The 19,801-nt window shown below is 34.8% G+C and overlaps 1 non-coding gene and 1 pseudogene across 1 annotated transcript; one reads left to right on the top strand and one right to left on the bottom strand.

The window, feature by feature from the left end:
- The first annotated feature begins 9,271 nt into the window (after positions 1 to 9,271).
- On the top strand, positions 9,272 to 9,852 carry LOC150001526 (E3 ubiquitin-protein ligase RNF138 pseudogene; annotated as a pseudogene).
- Positions 9,853 to 14,926: 5,074 nt separating this feature from the next.
- On the bottom strand, positions 14,927 to 15,033 carry LOC150001525 (U6 spliceosomal RNA). The gene has a single exon (XR_016513259.1). It is a non-coding gene; the product is annotated as a U6 spliceosomal RNA (small nuclear RNA).
- Positions 15,034 to 19,801: the final 4,768 nt, after the last annotated feature.

Below are 19,801 nucleotides of genomic sequence, written 5' to 3'. Positions count from 1 at the left end.
GAGCAATGCTAATACTGTCAACTAATCTCTGAGAAGGTAGTAAAAAACATTCAACACAGAAAAGAATGACTTTTCAACATATTGATGTCCATATGCGAAAAATATCTAGACTTAGGCCTTACCTCTTTCACAAAATTAGATCATAAAATAGATCGTAGGCCTAAATAGCAAGTAAAAATTTTGTAATCTTATAAATCCAGAAGAAAATAGGATAATAGCTATGGATTTGACCATGAATTTGTAACTATGACACCAAAAGCATTGTCATTTGTCTATTATCAAGGAAAAACTGATAAATTAGACTTTATTAAAAACTACTCCGTGGAATGCAATATGAAGAAAATGAAAAGATGAGCCACAGATAGGGAGGAAATATTCACAAAACATATCTGATAAAGGACTTGACTCCAAAATATATGAAGAATTCTAAAAAGTCAACAGTTTCTTACTGAGTTAATAAACAACCCAACTTAAATTGGACAAAATATTTAAACAGACACCTCACCAGGAAAAATATGCTATTGGTAAGTACACAGAAATAATATCAACATTATTTGTCGTTAGGAAATTGCATATTAATACATCAGTGACAGACTCCTACAACTTTTAGCTTGGCCGAAGTCCTAAAAACTGATAACAGAAATTGCTAATGAGAATGTAGATCAAAAGAAACTCGTTCATTTCTTGTAAGAATGTGTGTAGCCATTTTGGTATAGACAGTTTGAGAGGTTTCTACAAAGCTAAATATTATATAGTCTTACTATATCACCTAACAATTATGCTTTCAAGTATTACCCACTTGATTTAAAGACCTGTAAAGGAATGTGTATAGCAGCTTTATTCATAATTGCCAAAGCCTGGAAGCAACCAATATCTCCTTCAATAGGTAAATGGATGAACAAACTAGTATATTTATACCATATCGTTTTCAGTTTTTGTTTTCTCAGGACTTTGAGATTAATGAAAAATCTACTTAGCTTTTTAGCTTCTTTTAATAACTGCATGATGTTTTGCATTTGTAGGAGACTCACATTCCATACACTCAGTCTAGAAGTCAGCAAATGCTTTAAGGCAGTGGTTCTCAACTTGTGGGTCATGACCCCTTTGGGGGTTGAACGTCGCTTTCACAGGGGTCACCTAAGACCATCAGAAAATACATATATAATTAAATATTGTTTTTTTGTGATTAATCACTATGCTTTAATTATGTTCAATTTGTAACAATGAAAATACATCCTGCATATCAGATACTTACATTATGATTCATAACAGTAGCAAAATTACAGTTATGAAGGAGCAACGAAAATAATTTTATGGTTGGGGGTCACCACAACATGAGGAACTGTATTAACGGGTCGCGGCATTAGGAAGGTTGAGAACCACTGCTTTAAGGGGAATTCTGTTATTTATAGATCCTTTACTCTAGAACCTTGGCCCCTCATGTATGACCATCTTGGTAACCTTGAAAACCAATTTTTATCTCGGTAGCTCAAGGAGACTGCTCCACACTTCAGGCTGCTGCTCTGTGCTGGCTCTGGACGGGAGACCTCAGTGCCTTGCCAATTGGAAGTCTGTCTCCAAAGGGCTTTTTGAGTGTCCTCAAAACATGACAGCTAGCTTCCCCAAAGCAAGCAATCCTAGAGAATTGGGTCTGAAATACAATGGCATAAAAATGACAGCCTCAAAAATCACACATGGCCATTACTGCAGTATCCTGTGGAGCTGATTACAAAGCCCAGTCCTATGAAGTGTGGAAGGTACAAAATAAGAGTGTAGATACCAGAGTCAAGAGTTATTGGCAACCATCTTGGAGACAGTCTGCATTGCAGAACAACAGGTGGAGAAGAAATACTCAAAGTTAGGGAAGGATGAACAGAGATTAGTGTCTCCAAAATAAAAGGAAATGTTTTAAGAAGAAAAAAACAGTATTACAAGGAGTAGATGTACAAAGAAATATGCATTTAACAGAGAACTATGCATTGGTGTAGACATTTAGGTATTTAATGTTGCATTTCACCACCATTATTTCATGGAGATTGTGGAGAAGAAAGATATGGCTCAGGTAATTGTAGCAAACTTTGGCACTTGAGAGGGGCAGGATTCTAGGATGACAGCTGTTTCATTTACAGATGTTGATGAAGTCCAGACTTTGATTAGTGCAATAACTTAAATAGGAATAATAGAACAGATGATAATCCAATTGAGTAACTATTACTGGAGGATAGGAATGAGAAGTTACATTACAAACAAGCTATACTAATATGAAGTGGATATCAAAAACAGATAGAAAAAAAAAAAAAACCTAAGGGATACTTAGCATTAGCAACAAAATCTTTGGCTCAAGAAAGTCTACTATGTGTCACCAAACTGGAACAGTGGGATAGACCTAATATGCTAGAAATAGTAAGAGAAAAGATAATAGGGGCAAGGATGAATAACAGCTGGGCAGAATGGTTACAAAGGTAAATAAGTTTAAAAACCCAGCCTACTTATTAAAATTGTTTTAATTAAACCAGTGTAGAGGTCCCAAAATAATACCAAGAATAAAATACGTTGGTCAAGAGACATTTCATCCTTAAGACTTATAGGCTTATAGGAACTTTTCAAGTTGCTGTAGTTGACAGTTCTTTCAGGTTCTTTGAGCAGTAGATTTTGAGCAGGAATAATCTTTGATTCTTTCTTGGTATAAGGTCTTTAAAACTTTACACATTAAAAAGGGCTTTTGTTTTATATACATTCACATACATATACACATATATATACCCATACATAAAAAGGAGCCATGCAAAAATATTTGTAATAGTAATCATTAAAGTCACCATTACAAGTAAAGAAAGATGCAAAAACATTATACCATAAAAACCAGTCCAGATCCTAGAGAAGTAGAGGAGAGCAGGAATAAATGTGTTCATTGTCAACGTTATTCAGTTGATTCCAAAAGCATTTGATCTTTCCCAAACTTCAGTTCTATATTTCCTTTCATGCACTCATAGATCTATTAATGATCATAATTAACTTTTTATCTCTCCTTTATTGAACTTGCTCTCAGCTATGATCTTTGTTTTGGATATATTTTCTTTACACCTCCAAACCTATTCCCCACTTTTCTCTACCTAGAATCTGAAAGTATGGTTTTAACAGTTCTCTTACCTGCTGGCTTTTATTTAGATTTGTCCAGTGGTAACAGCAAGAGATCAGGGGGTAGAAGGGAAGTAATTCAGGGTATTTATTCTACCGGCCTCCTCTTTATTCCAGGTTACTGAAAGTTGGCTGTGGCCCTCCTTAAAAGTCACAGCTTTTGTCAAGCAGCCCTCATTAGGTTCCAGAAACTCCCAATCCCCTTCACCTCTTCAAGCTTAGAGGGTAGAAAGAGCTCAAATTGGTACTAGCATGGTAAATATAATGATCCAATATAGATTTCAAATCTTCATGTAATTCTGTAAATAATCACTTTATTAAATTACCCAGTTTCATCACACTAATTTATTCTATCCAGGATTCTAAAACAGCACCTACATTTGCTGGTTCCTTCAGTATATAGAATGTATCATTTTTTATTATTATTTTTAATCCATATTTTAAAAATCATATCTATGATTTGCTGCTTCTATATGACCCTCACCTTATTTCTATTTGTCCAGCTCCAGCCATTTTTCAATTCTCAGATGAAATGCTGTCTCTTCTGTAAGACTTTCCCTCCAAGGTGACTCTTATGTTCTGGTTTGCCTGCAACAGTCATGGTTAACACCTGTTTCCCTGGCATAATTGTCAATTGATCCCCCTTTCATTTTTAAAAATGTGCAAGTTTAGATGATAAATTATATTTTCACCTTATCCATGAGTCCTTTAACCATATATAACTTCTCCTGATTCTGATCTCTGTATAATTTTAGTTGCATTTCTTACACAGAGAGTTCTTTCTGTTGATATCACAGCCATTTATGTTTGTCCCCAAACATTTCATGACCTATGACCTCCTTGAGAGCAATAACCATGTGTCTTAATGCCCTGCCCCTTTTAGTCTGCAGGTCACTAGAAAAATATATATGTATAAAGAAACTATATATATATATATATATATATATATATATATATACACACACACACACACACATATATTATAATTTTACATTTCTTTATGCATATTCATATATCTTTTATATATAAACAATATATATGATGTGTACCCATATATATATGGGTGCATATGTAAGCACACATATATGTAAATATATACACATGTATATGTACATACACAGAGAGAGTGAATATATTTGTCTCCACAATATAAAACAATTCTAATTTAATCATCATCCTTGAATTAAAGTTGGATGACATTGATATTTTATGAAGGGAAAAGGTGGTCAGGCAAACACTTACATGACTTTGAGCTATGTTGCCTCTCTCAGAGTGCCAGCCTCATGAAGGCTAACCAGCCTCATGACAGAGCAGAGATGAGAACAATATAAACTGAGAGGTTTGCTCCAGCACAATGTGTGATCAGAAACTCTCCAAAAACTGGGGTACATTGAGTGGGCTATTTTCACGCAATAGGTCACAATTATCTCTATAAAAAATTAAACTCTCTTTAGGCACAGTTTTTGCAAGGCTGGGAACATTTAGATTACTTTAGAAAATCTTCCCATTAATATGGCATACTTCTTGATGACAAGAAAAATATCTCATTCATTTTTGTTTCTTTAGTATCATTTACTCCACTAACAATTTGTTGCTGAACTGATGATGGTGCCTTCAAAAATAGGTCTTTTATCTTGTAATACAAATAAAATCATATGTATAATAACATATATATGCATATATAAACAAATTTAATGCTAAATTATATTGACATTTTAAATTTGGCTACCATTTCATTATTATATTTTTAGAAATATACTTTAGTGCTGAATTAATCTTATTAAAAAGTCTATCAAAATATCCATATGGCTATACTACAATATCCACTATACTACAAACAACACAAAGCAATTCAAATCTGGCTTGTTGTCTGTCTTTCATACTTAAACTAACAGCACTCAGCATTAAACTAAAATTTGGAAAAGATTAGAGTCCATCTATTGTCAGTGACTTCATATGCTCAACATGTGTCTCCAAACATTTATTATACAGAAGTGCCTTCCACTTTAAACCAGTTTTACATATTGTCAAGAAATTAAATATGGTCTCTTGAATTTCTGTCAAGCACAATTTTCATCCTATTTACCATTCTTAGGGTTGTAAGAGATCGATGTGTTCTTCAAGTCCTTCTCTCAGCATCGGGAGCTCTGGGTAGTGGTGATATGACAGGAACAGCTGTGTGGCTTTTGAATATATTAGATACTAATGCCTCATTTCTCAACTGTTGTCAATAAAGTCATTTATAGATTGAAGATGCTAGAGAGTATATGACTAAAGAGGCACTAAACCGAGAGGATAGAGTCTATGTCATTCATTGCAGAGAGGATGTAAATGTTTTGTTTTGCTACATTACACTGACCTCCCAGCCCTCCTGTTTTACCTAATCTCTCCTCTCTTTGCTATTTCCATTGGCAGAAAATAGAATGTTAACCAAAATGACCCCACAATCCTCTACCCTACTCTACTATTCACTTTGAGTGACATACCTTGGCAAGTGGTTGTTACTTTAATGTGTATGTATTCCTCAATATGAAGAGATGGGGGAGGGGGTTCAGAAAATAATTAAGTAAAAATAGCATTGAACTAACCTATATTTATTAATAATAGTTCAGAAATATCAACAATTCTGTAAATCACAATCCTACAAGGCATGTTAAGGATGGGAAGATGAAGAATATAATTTAATTTTCCACCTGGATATGGAGCTAATTACGAACATTTCCCTTGATTCATTGTGGAGCTTCCAACTTTACTTGAAGAGGCATATTTTCCCAGAAAAATGAGTCTGAAAACCACATTACTGCTTAGGACTCTGAATAGTGTTTATATTTGAAGTGTTATACCTATGATTTTTTAGTCTAGGGAAACTCACAAATACTACAGGTTTACAGGATAATAAAATATCAAATCTCTTCCGCCCTGTCAAGTTCTCAACAGTTCTAAAGTGGACATAAGATTATATTAAAGCAAAGAATCCTAGAGAGAGCAAGCACCAGGTTCCATTTTACCATTTTAAAAATAAATTATAATTTTTTTTTGTAACTTTGATGGCACAATTTGCTGGCCTATGGATAGAAATGTCATGTTTTATATTAGAAGAAATGTTAGACGTCATTTCAAGGAGGGTTCTTCACTGACAACTCATGACAGTCTGTTCTGGAGGCAAGACTGTGAAATAATTCTACCTTTTGAAATATTTTTGGATATAAATATATATAAATTTATATATAAAATATACACATTTTTTTAGTTTCTCAAATTTATTTTAGAAGACATAGGGCTATAAACTATTTAAATAAACAGTCATGTCCTTTTCTCTCAACAGCAACTATTTTAGTATCATGGAAGAGCCCAATTGGTCAACTTTATTAAAAGGCTTTTTAAAGCTTCATTCAGGAATATTTGCTTCAAATTTATACCTCTAGTGTGATCATTATGAGATATGTTTGTTTTCTTTACACAATCATTTTTAGTAGCAAAATTTGTAATTCAACTGCTTTTTAGTGCTACTAAAAACAATGGGATCTGATTGCATGAGGATGCTTTAGGGAAATCATTCCATTAACAGAGGAATACATTGGCAGCACCCTACTGTGCTTAGAGTGCAGTTAGACCTTCAATATTGAAACTATTAGCAAGAGTTATCTTATAGAGGAAGTCTAAAATGAGATTAGCTATTGCATGTTCACGTGGAGAGTAGACATTGGGCAAAATGAAATTTGTTTTGAGTTTGTCCACAGTAAGTCTGCAATCAAATACTTAATGTTTTTGTATTTATATGCTAAAAAATTTAGAGATCATCACACTGTGAAGATGCTTGAAAATACTTAAAGCTTCAACTAATGTAATATTCCTTTAAGAATTAATATAAGTAATACATATTAAGTATTTAATATGTGCTATGAACTTTACATGGATTATTTTATCCAATATTAGGATGTTTGTATAAGGAAAAGTACTATACTGTCCTCATTTTATGGATGAATAACTCTAAGCTCTCTAGGTTCTATAACTTGCTGAAGGTCACAGCTAGCATGTGGTAGAGTCAAGACTTTAACTTGGGCAATCTAACTCCAGCACCTTACTTACATCCTTAAGAATAAAACTATTAACCCAGTGGTATAGTACTATAGTTAAGAACTGTAGAGTTAAATATGAGTTTAACCCTGACTCTAACTAATTTTCAAGGAAGTATTTCAGGTAAAATAAACTTCCAGAGATTCCTACAAATGGGGGTAAAATATCTATTTCATGGGCTTTTTATAAAGATTTAAAATAATATAAAGGGAATCAGTAAAATATTTTTTTTCATTTGTAAGTAAGGTAGGCTACTTAAATTTCACATTTCCCCACACATTTTCTAAAATAAAACCATGGAAATCAAAAGAGACAACAAATAAAACTACCATAGCTTATTCCTACAATACAACCGGGAGGCAGGTGATAAATGAAAATGTGAAAAGAGCAGAATTGTTTCAGGTGCTCACATAAAAGCAGATGGTGAGGCCAGAAAGGAGCAGAAGAGAAGAGAGTGCAACAGGAGTGATGGGACATAGACAACATGTTAAGGTTCAAGTCCAGAGTAAGTAGTCCCTATCCTCACCCAGGAAATGCTGAGAACAAAATCATGTTCAAGATCTGATCAGAACTTGTGGCTACTCAACAGTTGCCATTAAGAGGTTGGGAAGCATGCAGCCTGGAAGCAGCAGTTTTGAGAAGCCCCTTGTCTAGGGAAGAGCAGGCACGTCAGGAAGACAGCTGTCCCTTTGATGGTAAAAGGAAAAGATGAGAACAGTAGAAAACTCACATGTTTTATTAAAGAAACTGCAGTTTACTGTGGAAACAAAAGAAGCTAATGAAATAAGCATTTGGCAAATTTCAAGAGAAAATTTTATAAACCTTACAAATACTCTCTCTGCTCGCTGAGGGATTGAGAATCATTGATTTACACTCATGCCTAGTTCCTCTACAGAACTTCTACCTGACAAGTAGAAACAGAATAGAGGCACAAAAGGGGCCAGGATGATTTTCACATCTCTCTGCAGGGCCAGGTGATTGCAGATGTCTGCACTTCTTTTAGAACTGAAGCAAGTAGGACTAATAATATATGGTCATCTTATTTCAGCCCTGAGGATAGCCAAGCCTGGCCAATTTATTTTATTTGGAAATAATCCAAAGCACCATCACATTTTCAAGTTTTTTGTAACCTGTATCAGTTAACTGGAGAAAGCCAACCTCATGATGTTTTAGGGATAGGAGAAAAATGTCTGTGAACTAATACTCAGCTTTTAGAAAAAAATCATATTCTTGATTTCCCAGGTATGTATATTTAGACATATTATTATTTCAAAGAAGTGTCAACACACGTATTTTTAAAAATATTATCAAATTATATTCTTTTGATGGGTAATTATAATATTTTTCCAAATAAAGAAAGGCAGAGGTATCTGCCTAACATTATCTGTATAGTCAGGAGGTGAGTTGACATCACTTTGGAGAAAAAAATACCAAGAAATTATAAATATCTCATTAACAGAATAGGTAGATCATCTGGAACTGCATATCTCTCAAATACTAAATTGTTAAATTAATCTTGTTCAGGAGAAAGTTTGGTGATCTAATTCATAGAGCCATGGTGTGTCTTTGGTAACTACCAGCAATGTTCAGGGCAAATGAATGGCTTTATGCCAATTTCTGTTATACTGCTACAATTTTCTGCAAAGAGGAAATAAAAAATTAAAAAGTAAGCTCTAATTATGATCTTGGAAATTTTCCAGATCACAGGTGTATCGATTCTTTCAGTGGAGTTGACTGACACTGACCTAAATGTACAGGAGATTTGCTTTTATTTCTGAATTCTCCCACTTCTTCATCAACTTATTAGTGCATGCAATGGCAAGGGCATGCAATATTCAGTCATTGTAAACCCAAGTCTACATCAAAAGATGAATGGACAAAGAAAATGTGAGATCCAGTTAAGATGGCGGCAAAGGTAAATGTGGGACTCAAATTGTCCCACAACCACATCAAAATTACAACTAAATCACAGAAAAACCATTATTCAGAACTGCTTGATATCTAGCTGAACAAAAGTCTTACAACTAAGGATATAAAGAAGTCACATCAAGACTGTATGTGGAGAAAATGTTTCCTGGCCTAAGCGGGAGAAAGCAGAATACACTGTCCCCCCTCTGTTGTGAAAATGTGACTAGAAGAGAAATAGCATGGCCTGAATAGGCCCTAGACCTAGAAAATATGAGGAAGTGTCCTGGTAGCTGCAAATGCTGTACAAAACAGATTAAGTTCTGTCATATGAGATATCATTACAAATCTTGTAAGACGTATCAAGACTAGTATGGTGTTTCTGCTATCATTCCAAACTTTCAGCTGTCTCAAGATTCAGTAGGAAACAGTAATAGGAGTGAAATTTCCACATCTGATAATGTAGAAACTTATCAAGGGAACATAAGTTCTTCTGGGCATCCCACCTTTAAGTGTTTACTGGATCACTGGAACAGTAATCACCTATTTCAAATAGTTCCTGTGACATGTTCTATTTGTATGTCTCTTCCTTGGGGAGATCCTAGCCAGATTACTAGAAATTTCATTGGTCATCTAAATCAAAGACATTCATTTGATTATAGAGAATTTGCAAATCTACAGCTAGATGAGGAAAACCAGTATTGAACTGCCAGTGGAGAATTTTTCAAGTAATCATTTGATGGCCATAGACATCTCTGCATCTTTGTACCTGCAAGTACCATCTTTAAGGAGAAGACTACATGAAGTCACCAATTCAATAACTTGATGTGTATATTAATAGAAGTAATTCAGTCTAAGAAATGTGGTATGTATATACCTTCAAAAAGAAGGAAATCCTGTCATTTGCAATAATGTGCATGAAATGAGAAGGCATTATGCTAAGTGAAGTAAGCCAGACACAGAAAGAAAAATATTTCACGATCTTACTTATATGTGGAATCTCAAAAAGTAAAATTCATAGAGAAACAGGGTACAATAGTGGTTTTCAGGAGCTGAAGGGGTAGGGGAAAAGGAAAAGTGTTGTTCAACTGACAAAATTTTAGTTGTCCAGGATGAACTAGCTCTGGAGAGCCAAGGCACAGTGTGGTGACTACAGTTAATAATACTGTATTGTATACTTGAAATTTGCTGAGAGTAAATGTTTGGTGTTCTCACCACACACATACACAAAAGGATCATAAGAAAAATGGAAATTAGTTTGATTGTGGTAATAATTTCACAATGTATACATATCTCAAAATATCATGTTATACACCTTAAATACAAGGTCTGTCCAGAAGGTATCCAGCCATATAATATGAAAAATACAGACATTTATTGAAGAATATACAAGACATGAGAAACATTATACATAGGACAATGATGCCTAAGTCCCCTTCAAAGTAGGGATCTTGAGACCTCACACAGTTATCCTAATTGCCGTCAGCTGCCCTGTTGTATTTTCCTAAATCTCATTGATGGTCTGAAATCTCTTCCCTTTCAAAAGTGATTTCAGTTTTGGGAAAAGTCAAAAGTCACAGGGTGCCAAATCTGGGAGGTAGTGGGGCTGAGTCACCTGGGTGATTTGATGTTTCTTCAAAAAACTGTGCACAAGACATGATTCATGAGCAGCTGCATTGTTGTGATCAAGCTGCCAGTCATCAGTTGCCCATAGCTGTGGCCTTCTGAATCATCTGAATACTTTCTATGGAGGAATGTTCAAGCTTAATGTAAAATTTGATGCAGGTTTGTTGCTCTACTTTCTCAGTAATTTTGAATGCAATGGCCACACAGTGCACATGCTCACTCAATGGTGTCTACCACCGCCATTAACTAGTACAGTGAAGTCATCATTGTTCACACATGCACATTCCAGTCCACTCTCTTTGGCTGCCAGGTTACATCGATGTCATGCAAAGTGTTCTCGTTCTATTAACAATGGATGGACTTCTTCTGGACAGACCTCATATATACAGTTTTAATTCATCAATTATACCTCATAAAGCTTGAAAAAATTCAACTGTTATATCACTAAATTCTTATATTTCCTCAAGCAGCCATCACAGTTGTTCAAAAGTGCTATATAGATATATTTAGTAGATTTGCCCTTAAAAATTTTTTTAAGTTAATTTTGAAGGATAAGTTGGATTTCACTCAGAGATAAGTATGTTATCTAATGTACTTATTCCAGAATTTTGAACTGAAAGGGCCTGTCCCAAAATAATTGTCATTATCTGAACTTATACAAGAAAGAATCACCTTCATTACTGACCCAGAAACACCAAAGAACATATATCCTAAATCTTCTATCAGTGATAGACCTTAACAAAAAGACATTTCTCAGGCTTTCTGACTTAAGAGTTTTAAAATTCTCATCTGAAAATATGCCTGTAGTTAGAAAGTCCATCCAAAATGAGAAGTTAACTTTTTTCTAATTTTATTTTTTCAACCATATCTATGAAAACTTGTCACATGCCAGGCTCATGGTGATAGAAGTTAAAATCAAGTAAACAACAAAAACATTCAGATATGGTTGGTCTCTGACTTTATACATGTGTTATATCACAAGTTGTTATTAACATATAAACTTAAAAATGCAACCCAAAGCACTTTGCTCTTATATATACAATACTGGCAAATATATGGCACAATATGGCTGGCAAATATATACCTTGCCTCTGGCAACTATTCCTTGAAGTACTTTATATAAACTTAAAGGCAATGCTTTCCTAAATGTTTGAGGTTGTCAGTACTAGCAACTTCATGCTGCTACATACTATAAAGTTTGATTATTTAAGAACAGAAGCTATCCCATTTTGAAATTAGGGTTTTGCATGTCCACCACTGGGACTCGGACATTTCTGAAGAAATAATATGACAGCCCATGGTCAATGATGTTTATTTGCTTCAAAAAGTTTGACCTGCAGCAAAGAATAGGAAGGAATAAACAGGAAGGAATATCAGAACTGAGAGAAAGGAAAAAGAATATGTGGAAGACACCTGGTCAAAACTAGACTCTTATTATTCTTTTGAGACTAAATCTCCATTCTAGATATCCAAAGATAACTTAGTCAATTGCAAATGATTTGAAAAAATTCTTCCATGGGCATAGATTTTTTGTGTTTTATTTATATAATTAAAATTGTCTTCTCTGAGTAACAACCTAATTGTAATTTTACTGACAATAATTTTCATAAGTTTGTGTCAGAACCCTGGAATTATATTGTGCCACAAGGTAAAAAAAAAAACTGGTTCCACTTCTAGTAATGGCAGATTTTGTCATGTGTACTAACCCTTCCACTGAGAACAATTTAGAAAGCTGGACAAATTATTACAAAGCATTGTTTTTGGAGGTATCAAATCACTAATAAGGCAGGGGAAAATTACGGAGCAAGCATCAGGACAGAAAAGGGAATCCAAAGAGGTGAACTTGTCATTTGGAGACATTTTTCCCCAAGGAGCATTAATGAGTTGCAGTAGAAATGCAAAGGAGGCAGAGAAACTGAACAAGATTTTCAATAGGAACTTTGAGCTAAGCAAAACTCTTTGGGAATTCAGGGATCACTGATGGGTGTGTGTGTATTAAATCTCCAGGTCCGGGAGTGGACATTGAAACCTCTATCCTAGAAATAAGAGTAAAAGCAAAATAAAACCTTCCTCTTCAAGTTTGAAACACAGCTACAAATAATCTAATCTGTAACTGAATTAAGGAATTCCAGGATAGTTAGCTAGTGTCCATAAATATCTGCCCAAAGTGAATTTATAACTATGGAGGAATATAAAATCACATTAGGGTTCAAACTATCTTTAGTTTGTTTGTTTGTTTTTTTCATTTATATCTGCCACTCAATAAAAACTAGCCATATAAAAATGTAATTTTAAAAACATGATAAATAAAAAACAATAGAAACCGAATATGGAGAGATGGACATAATAGTTATCACACACAATCTAAAGTAACTATGCTCAATACATTTAAGGAAATAAAATACAAAATTGGGAATTTATGTATAAAATTGGAAACTAAAAAAGAACCAAATGGCAATTCTAAAACTAAAAAATTTCAAATATAATATTAAAAACTTGGTAGAAGTTTAACAGTATAGTAAACACTGCTAAAAAGACAATAAAGAAATTGAAATATATGTGCAAAGAGAACATCATGTATAATTGATCGTAATTTCCATTTTTACTAATACTCCTTTAACTACTTAAGCAATAGTCCAGCAATGGTCCCCACTCTCAATTCGACAATGTTGTTCTCATTGTTACTCTCAATACCTCCGTAACTTTGCATTAGCTTCCATCAGGATTCCGCAGCCATCTCATCAACTTCTTCCTTTTCAACAACTAAATATGAAAGACCATACTTCTTTCCCATATCCAGCTACAGTGTCAGTACATCTTTACTCTGCTTTAGCACTCAGTTACTAGTTTCTCAGCCATAAGTAAAAAGGAGAACAACCTAAAACTTGAGGTGGTGGCCAGTCTTCTTGGTGATACACAACTTCTCTTTTTGATCCTATCAACAAAAACAATTGCATACTAAACATCACTATGTCCCAGAAACTGTTGTAGGTGCTTGAGGATGGAGGCATCAGTGAAAACAAAAGCAAGCAAACAAACAAAAACCCAAGAGTTAAAACCCTTTGTTCTTTAGTAGAGGAAAATATAAAATAAACAATATAATAAATAAATAAATATCATTCTAAAATGTGAAATACAGATACAGATACTTCTTTGTCTCTCATTAAGATTTGTCTATTATAGTTAATCTTTCTGAATACATTTATGTCACTCAATTAATAATTTTCTATGTGTTTGTAGTCCTATGCCAATTTATTTATTGACATATTTAGAAGCTAATCCATTTCATCTGGGATCGTCCCATCTGGTTTCGTTTAAATTTCAAATCCAGGTGTTCAAAAGAGACTAATTAGAGTATCTGTGTCCCAATACAAATTCCCTGGAGGTGTTACCTGTCTGGTTCAGTGTGATTATCAGTCTTCCCTTCTCCTGTTCAGAGTTCAACTCAAATGAAATATCGAGACAAAAGTGAGAGGGGATCAAGACACCCATTTTATTTCTAGTCAAGCTAAATCACAGGAGTAAGAACAGCATTTACTTGTTTAAAGACAGTTGATTCCCCCAAGTTTTCTAGTGATATCTATTAACTGGTTCTGATAGTGGATCACAAAATAGGGAGGAGTTGGAAATTACTAAAAACCTATCATTTTGCATTGACCAGTGAGAGGCAGAGTGGGTTAGGAAAGCCTCCCTTAAAGACCTTCTGAAAGCTGAAGAATCACAGCTGGTCTAATATGGGACCAAATGTGTTGCCTTTTTACATGTACTGGGTGATTTTGAGATGGTCCAGGAACCACACAGTGAGAAACATTTAGCCTAAAAAAAGAAGAGCAATGAAAGATAAGAATCAGTGAAATTGCAGAGAGCAAGAGAAAGGAAAATAAAATTCAGTGTGGGTGACAGGAAAGAACAGGTAAATTTCTGTATGTGTCAAGAAGTTTATGTACATTTGATTTTATTTGGAGATATATAACAATTTTTGTCTTTTAGAAATTAGTCAAAATATTTCAACATACTGTCTTATTTAATTGTAAAATATTTTCATGGTCAGCAAACTTTTTCTGTAAAGGGCCAGATAGTAAATATTTTAGGCTTTGCAGGCCATACAGTATCTTTTTCTTAATTTCTTTTTTTATTATTGTTCTATTATAGTTGTCCCAATTTTTCCCCTGTTGCTCTCAAAAATATGGAATGCTTCATGAATTTGTGTGTCATTCTTGCACAGGGGCCATGCTAAGCTTCTCCGTATCATTCCAATTTTAGTATATGTGCTGCCAAAGTGAGCACCCATACAATATCTTTTGAAACCACTCAATCAGTTCTGCCATTGTAACACAAAAGTAGACATTGATAATATGCAAATAAATTGTATGGCATGTTCCAATAAAATTTTATTTACAAAAACATGCAATGGATCATATTTGGCCCATGAGCAGTAAGCTGCTGATCTCCGATATAGTTGGTTAGCTAGTATTGTCAGCTATTTGAGAAAGACATGAAAGATAATTGAATTTCTAAAAATTATATAGAAATTCAACAGGAAAATTAAAATCTAGGTTAAATTATAATATAGCTATTTTAAAAAATGTGAAGTATAAGGAAAATTTACAAATAAAAATCTTAAATATGAGTCTATTTGTTAAGTTCTGGAGAGCCAACGTACAACAATGTGACTATGGTTAACAATACTGAATTGTATATTTGAAATTTACTAGTAGGGTAAATATTAAATATTCTCACTATAAAAAGAAAAAGGAAGTGGCAACCATATGAAATGGTGGGTATGCTTTAGCTTTGTTTATTTCATAATGCACATGTATTTTACATCATCGAGTTTATACCTTAACTATATACAGTTTTTAATGATCAATTATACCTCAGTAAAGCTGGGGGAAAAGTCCACTTGGCAAGTAGAGTCCAATGAGCAAAGAACAGTTAAAAAATTACAAGCTATTCATTCATCAAAGAAAAGACATTTTTTCTGAACAGCTTTATAGTAGTTACTAAGATTATAACATGTGCTAAATAAATCATAACAGAGAGAAAAATCACATTTTAACTTTCATCTAAAGAATAATAGTAGGAAATTTTACATCTGAGAAATGGTAAATGTATTATTAAAATATAGAGAGGACATCTCTAATCTCTTTCATAGACTCTAAAACACTGCTTACATCTTAGAAAAAGGTTTCTCATTGCAGGTTCAAATATATCATCAGTGTCCAAATGTCAAGGGTTAAGCTATATGTTTAATAAAATGTGGTTAGTAAAATGTCATGTGGCAAAATTCAAATCATGAAATGCTACAAAATGAGGGGTCATGGAAACCTGTGGTGTGAAAAAAAAATGTCAGTAATGAAATGGAATAGTCTAGATGGACCCTTGGCAATTGATTTCATTTTCATTTGATCCCTTCACTTCCTCTGTGTTTATGATCTATGCACATATAAGTGCCCCCCTTTGCTCCCTTGTTCTCTCTCTTTTCCCCCCTACTCTCTCTCCCCACATACCTTTTTTAAGTAGACACTGTTTAAATACTTTTGAGAGATAAACAAAAATTATATAAAAGAGAAAACCCTATAAAGTTCAATGATGGCTATTTTTTCATAATATACTTTGTTAAACAAAATATAGTGAGTTTAAGATATTATAATAAGATAGAAATGAGTCCTTGAGCCAGTTAGATTTGGGGAACTTATTTATTGTTGTCTAATCTTATAGTCTTGTTAAGAAGAAGGCAACCTGAGCTCTGCTTTCCTGTTCTCTGTGGTTTTCAGTCATTTTTTTCATGTACTTTAGAGTATCTGCCACTGTGGAGTTGTGCTACTTCCAAATACTATGGTCAAAACAAAACCAATTGCTCAGGAAGCAGGTTGGTTTGTGTGAAGATGGTAGTAATTTTGGAAATAGATATTGCTCTGGAAGGCAGGGTAGACTATCACATCAGTCATCAGCCAATTAAATAGCCTCCCAGTTCCGTCATCCTTGTGTAGTCTCCCCTCTAAATCTGGGCTGGCCCTCAAATATGCTTTAATTAATAAAATGCAGCAGGAGTCACACTGTGCTGGTTCTTGGCTGAAGCCTTAGGAAAACTCAGAAACTTTTGCTTTTGTATCTTACCCTTTTGTATTTTGAAAGCTGCTAACTGTCATGTAAGAAGTCCAACCACTTGAGGACACTATGTCCATGGTCAAGCTGACCATGTGAAGTCCACATGGTTGAGAAATTTGGGACCCATTCAACAGTGAGAACAGAGGCCCCAGGGAGAGAATCCCAGTGGAATTGGTATAGATAGTCCCTAGTCACTTGAGCTGCACCAGCTGGTCCGATGTGGTGCAAAGATGAGCAGAGTCATTCCCTCCATCCTCTGTCCAAATTTTTGGCCCACAGAATCATGAGCAAATAAAATGGTGATTGTTTTAAGCCACCAAGTTTTGGGACGGTTATGCAGAAACACTACACAACCAAAGTTGAAGAAGCAGAGGGGCAATCACAAGAAGAGCCAGAAAAATATAAAGACCCTGGTAACCTAATAATTTTCTGAAGGGAAATCCAGAGAATGTGATTGTGTACTCTCCAGCACTCTCTGCTGTAGGTGCCCTCAGACCAGTCATGTACTGTTGTACCAAGTCGGTTTTCAAAAAAATAAATGAGATAAGATAATATGGTCTTATCAAACAATGAAGGGACATATAGTTTTTAGCTTTGGGGGGACACATGTCCTGTCTGTGGGCAAGAAATAGAAACATTTCTTTTGTGATTTGCTTCCAGGATTAGAGTCTATTTCAGCTCCACCTGACTCTGGAATGACCCCGTTACCAATAAAATGTGGCAGATATATTGTTCTGCTAGTTCCAGGCTTTAAAGGAAGTGGTAGCATCCTCCTCCTCTCTCTTGAAAGCCAGTCTAGTACCACATAAGAAGTCTGACTACTCTGAGGCCACCATGCTGTAAGGAGCCCCAAGACAGCCCTGTGGAGTGGCCACAGGGAGAGAGATGTCCACTCCTTCACTCCTCCAGCCTTCACAGCTGAGGCCTTAGACATGCGATTCCTGGGACATACCAGGTAGGATGCAAGAACCACCCAGCTGAGCCCTATTCAAACTGCAGAACTGTAAAAAAAAAAAAAAAAAAAAATCAAATTGTTGTTTTAAGCCTCTAATTCATTTGTTAGCTCTTGCTGCAGTAATCATACAATTTAATCAAATATGTAAACCCGTGAGGTTTAAATGTGAGATTAATGAGAATTGTTTTTTTCTATAAAAACAAAATGAAAGCTTTGAAAATTCTCAAAAAATTTTAAAATAGCTTAACAGAAATGTTGCTGTTAAAATATGTGATTGGAGGAGAAGACATAACTACTTAGGAATATTTTGCACTCAGATTGCTTTGAAATATATCAGAGTACATTTTTTTTACAGTTTTCATTTTCTTCTAGTCAGAATTATGGTGTGCCACCATGGGTTTGTTCATTGAATCAGCTCCCGTGGCCCACTTTGTTGCAGTAGAATATCTTTCTATGTTCTTGATAGTGAAAGAGCAGGTTTAGGAGTACAACATACTATCCCACTGGTACAGCTCCATGAGAGGGTGATAAAATTTTTGCTGCTGTCTTGTATTTTATACACAGAAGAGAGAGTCTGAGGAAATATCTATCACTTTGTCCAGATGAACACACAGGCAACACACTCCAACAGAGGCCATCCTAGAAACAAGGCTCCTACCTGTCTGTAGTTCCGCTGTGTTTAAGACTTGTAACCATAGAGAAAATAGAGAAAATGAGACATAATCGTCACTTCCTAATGAAATAATACCCATATACTAGAGAAAAACTTCCCAGTTTTCTCATTAGTGAAATCCCAGCACCCCGGAAATTGGGAAATGTGAAAGTTGAGCAAGGATTCCCTCCTAGGCCCCTGTGCTGACTCAGAAGCCAGGCTTGTCTGTTGGAACCCATCAGTATCTCTGGTGTTGTAACTTTCTTCCAGTCTCTAGCATATAGCTAAATATGATTCTTAGCTTTTAGTGTTATTGCATAGTTTTTATTGTTATAGATATTTAATGGGAAGTTGGAAGGCAGATTCATTTTAACTTGAAAGCCATTTAACTGTCTGTGAAAGAATGATCTCCCTCCAAAACAGCAGTTTTATTATTTTCTTAACTCCATTGGCATTTAACACCAGCTATTGAGTTCAGGCATCTTCTCGCTTGGAAAGTGCTAGAGAAATGTGATTATATTACTTGCCAACATTATGTTTCCCATACTGAAAACATTTTATTTTCTATTATGAGAATATTGTCATCAGCCATTTGACAGGAACAGGAAAGCAGAACAAGCATTCCGTTTGTTTCTCTATACTTCCCAGCTATCTGCAGTTATGGAGCCATGTGATAAGTTCTGGCCAAGGAAAATAAAACAGGAGTGGAAGTGTGATTGGACATTTCTAGGCTGAAGAGTTAAAAAGCTGTGATTCTCTAGTTTCTTGTTTCTCCGCCAGGATAACTGAGAAGGTCCTGAGTCACAGATGATTCAGCCATAAGACACAAACGACAGCTTGACCGGAGCTCCCACCTGGGGGAATGGAACAGAGCCCCTTGCCCACCCATGTGGACTATGTAGCATGAAGGGTTCATAAATGTTGCTGAACATACTTAATATTTTGGGACTGTTTTGTTGTTGCAGCATAATCTCGCCTACCCTACTAATAAAACATGTGTAATAACAAAATTGTTAATTATTTAATTTATTCAACGTATAGTAGATTCATGACACTAGGATTAAGATGGTGCAAAAAGGCATAGTCTATGTCCTCAGTGACCTTATGATCTAATGAAGAAAACGGACAAATAAATCTTCAAAAAGGAGAATCTAGTAAGAACCCAGCATATGCTACACTTGGCAAGAAAATGTGATTGAGGAACTTTCAGTGTAATGCAATACAATACAGTGTAATATAGGTATGGTAATAGATTATTACAATATAATAATTGTATTGTATTCCAAGAAAGTCTGTACAAAATATTTGAATGGTAAAGATAAAGAAGCAATTAACTA

Source organism: Furipterus horrens, unplaced genomic scaffold, assembly GCF_987537825.1.
Source record: "Furipterus horrens unplaced genomic scaffold, mFurHor1.1.pri manual_scaffold_9, whole genome shotgun sequence".
Taxonomy (NCBI): domain Eukaryota; kingdom Metazoa; phylum Chordata; class Mammalia; order Chiroptera; family Furipteridae; genus Furipterus; species Furipterus horrens.
Note: the sequence above shows the minus strand (reverse complement) of the source record. Positions and strands in the feature narration are given on the sequence as shown.